A 4,099-nucleotide genomic window follows, 5' to 3' on the forward strand; every position below is an offset into this window, starting at 1 on the left:
TATAACGTGGCAAAAACTGGAGTGGCCAATGACTGTTACTAAATATACAAATATAAAAATGTTTTTGCATGTGGGAAAGCAAATGAATGTCAACCATGTAGAAATTTGAAAAAGGGATGGTATTCAGGAAAAAACATAATCAAAGCAAACTGGAGTCTATGGTCAACAGTAACATTGTAATATACCTCCATTAAATGTAACAAAGGCAATATGCCATTGCTAAATGTATATGAGAAAGGGATATAGGGGAGTAATATGGGATTCTTGGTAGTGGTGTTATTTGCTGTCCTTAGTAGTATATTGTATTGTATGACATGTTATTTTTCTTTTTAACATTTTTTCTTATTGCTAAAAAAAAAAAAAAAAAAAACCAATTTTTCTTGTAGTAATCAATATGTTCAAATGCTGATTGTAGTGATAAATGTACAACTTTATGATGATACCATGAACAACTTATTGTACACTGTGGATAAATGTATGGTATGTGAATATAAGTCTATAAAATTGTAGGAAAATATATATATAGGAGTAAAAGTGTTGGAGAAAACATGGTGAGACCAATGATGCCTCACCAATATGGACTAACTACAATGTGTAAACTCAGAATTGAATCTTAGAACATAGCCTAACGTGGACACAATAATTGTAATAGTACCTAGATTGTAAGCTCTTACAGCAGTTAAGTCTATCCCTGAATTGTAAGGCCTATCTCTAAACTTTGAGATGCTGATCCCCTAGCGTATGTTGTCACAAACATTGAGACTGGTGGTTTGATGTGCTGAGCCCTTGAGCATGGGACCTTGCCCTTATGAAGCTCATTACCACAAAGGAGAGTCTAAAGTTGTATGTAATGGTGCCTAAGAGTCTCCCCCTGAGTACCTCTTTGTTGCTCAGATGTGGCCCTCTCTCTCTAACTGAGCCATCTCGACAGGTGAACTCGCTGCCCTCCCCCCTACGTGGGACCCAACTCCCAGGGGTGTAAATCTCCCTGGCAACGCAGAGTATGACTCCCGGGGATGAATGTAGACCCGGCATCGTGGGACTGAGAGTATCTTCTTGACCAAAAGGGGGTTGCAAAATGAGACAAAATGGTTTCAGTGGCTGAGAGATTCCAAATGGAGTCGAGAGGTCACTCTGTGGACATTCTTATGCACTATATAGATAACACCTCTTAGGCTTTAATGTATTGGAATAGCTAGAAGTAAATACCTGACACTACCAAACTCCAACCCAGCAGCCTGGACTCCTGAAGACAATTATATAATAATGTAGATTACAAGGGGTGACAGTGTGATTTTGAAGACCTTGTGGATCACACCCCCTTTATCTAGTGTATGGATGAGTGGAGGAATGGGGATAAAAACTAAAGGACAAATGGAGTGGGATGGGGGGATGATTTGGGTGTTTTTTTTTTCACTTTTATTTTTTATTCTTGTTCTGGTTCTTTCTGATGTAAGGAAAATGTTCAGAGATAGATTGTGGTGATGAACGCATAACTATGTTATCATACTGTGGACAGTGGATTGCATATCATGGATGATTGTATGATGTGTGAATGTATTTCAATAAAACTGAATTAAAAAAAAAAAAAAAAAAAAAAACTCAATTTCTCCAAGTTCTCTCCACTTTAACACAAGTTTCCTATAACAAATTCATCATTTCTGTCTCAGGCCTCACTGGAAGTCCCTTTAGCATCCATAGTTCTACCAACAGTCTCTTAAAAGCAACCCAGGCCTTTTCTATCAAGCACCTCACAATTCTTCCAGACTTTACCCATTACCCAAATTCAAAGCCGTGTCCAAATTTTTGGTATTTGCAATAGCTGCATCCCACTCTCCCAGTACTGCAACATTGACTTTTAAAATACAATCTTAAACTGCAAGCAAGCAAGAAATTGTGAAATGTAACATTTAAAGCTAGAGACAGGATACAGTGGAAGCTCTCGTTGTCACAAAGAAGCGATTTTTAAATGTAAGTCTGCAAACATATGTAAATGTAAAGTTTGCACCTTGTCTCCTTGCTCCTGAAGAAAACTGGAAAATGGGAAATAACTAAATTACTGAAGTTCTCCAAACCTGTTACATGATATGTAAATGTAAAGTTTGCACCTTGCCACCTGGCTCCTGAAGAAAATGGGAAATAACTAAATTTACTCCCTTTCTCTCTAATGGGTTTAGCCAATTAAAGAATCTCTGGGAAGTTGCCCCAAACCTCCCAGATAGATGGGCCTTTTGTCTATGTTAATTGAATAATTATCTCTCTTTGTCTCTGAACCTGGGGATAAAACCTGAATTGGAGAATCACTTCTGGGAGGCATATTTGGGAAAACTTCCCCTGCTTTCCAAAGGTGTAAAATAATAAACCATCTTTTTCCTCTTCAGCCGGGTTCAGTGTGACTTCTATTAGCCGCGCCGAGCAATGGACCCAAATTTGGGAAGTGCCCCTTCTTCAGTACCAGAATCTGTTTTTGTTTCCTAAGCTGTTCAAAGCAAATACCATGAAATAGGTTGGGTTAAATGATGGGAATATATTTGTTCATGGTTTTGAAGCTGGGAAAATGTCCAAATCAAGATATCGTCAAGGTGATGCTTTCTTCCCAAAGACTGGCTGCCAGTGATCCTGGGCTCCTCTGCCACTTGGCAAGGTACATGGCAGCATCTGCTGGCCTCTCCCCTTTCTTCCAAGTTTTGTCGCTTTCAGCTTCTTGCTTCCAAGGCTTTCTCTCTTTTTGTCTGAATTTCATTCCACTATAAAAGACTCCAGCTCGGAGCCTGACGGGATTGTGGCAGTCCTCTCTCCCATCTGGAAAACCACCGCTGCCTCCGGATGCTCTCAAGATGGCAACCTCTCTGGGTTCCAACACCTATAGCAGGCAGAACTGGGAGGATGCAGACTTCCCCATATTGTGCCAGACATGTCTTGGAGGAAACCCGTATATCTGAATGACCAAAGAAAAGTACGGGAAGGAATGCAAAATCTGTGCCAGGCCATTCACAGTGTTTCGCTGGTACCCCGGGGTTTGCATGCATTTCAAGAGGACTGAAGAATGCCAAACCTGCAGCAAATTGAAGAATGTCCGCCAGACCTGCCTCTTGGACCTAGAATATGGCCTGCCCATCCAGGCTTGTGATGCGGGATTATCTTTTAAGGATGACATGCCAAAGTCAGAAGTCAACAAAGAGCACTACACACAGAATATGGAAAGAGAAATTTCTAACTCTGATGGAACAGGACCAGTTGGTATGTTGGGGAAAGCCACATCCACCAGTGGCATGCTGCTCAAACTGGCCCGGACCACACCCTACTATAAACGGAATTGACCCCACATTTGCTCCTTCTGGGTGAAAGGAGAATGTAAGAGAGGAGAGGAGTGTCCATACAGACATGAGAAACCTACAGATCCAGATGACCCCCTTGCTGATCAGAATATCAAAGACCGATATTATGGAATCAGTGAGCCTGTGGCAGATAAGCTTCTAAAGTGGGCTTCAACAATGCCTCGTCTGGACCCACCAGAGGACAAGACCATCACAACTCTATATGTTGGTGGTCTGGGAGATACTATTACTAAGACAGATCTAAGAAATCATTTCTACCAGTTTGGAGAGATTTGGACAATAAATGTTGTACAGAGACAGCAGTGTGCTTTCATCCAGTTTGCCACAAGGCAAGCTGCAGAAGTGGCTGCTGAAAAATCCTTTAATAAATTGATTATTAATGGCCGCAGGCTCAACATGAAATGGGGAAGAACCCAAGCAGCTAGAGGAAAAGAAAAAGAGAAGGATGGAACCACAGACTCTGGAATCAAGCTAGAGCCTGTTCCAGGGCTGCCAGGAGCTGCTCCACCTCCTCCTGCAGCACAGAAGAACCCTCTGCCAACTGCTTCAACCTACCCCCAAGAGGCCCTCCAGCCGTGGTGAGCATTGCCCTGCCTCCACCCCCTGGTATTGCTCCGCCCCCACCCCCAGGTTTTGGACCACACATGTTCCACCCAATGGGACCACCCCCTCCCTTCAAGAGTGCTCCAGGACCAATCCACTATCCCTCTAAGGACCCTCAGAGGATGGGCGCTCATGCTGGGAAACGCAGCAGCTCCTAG

At 42.5% G+C, this 4,099-nt stretch overlaps 1 pseudogene; it reads left to right on the forward strand.

Annotated features, from left to right (window-relative positions):
• Nucleotides 1-2,691: 2,691 nt before the first annotated feature.
• LOC119540474 lies at nucleotides 2,692-4,099 on the forward strand (annotated as a pseudogene).

Source organism: Choloepus didactylus, chromosome 7 (genome assembly GCF_015220235.1).
Source record: "Choloepus didactylus isolate mChoDid1 chromosome 7, mChoDid1.pri, whole genome shotgun sequence".
Taxonomy (NCBI): Eukaryota; Metazoa; Chordata; class Mammalia; order Pilosa; family Megalonychidae; genus Choloepus; species Choloepus didactylus.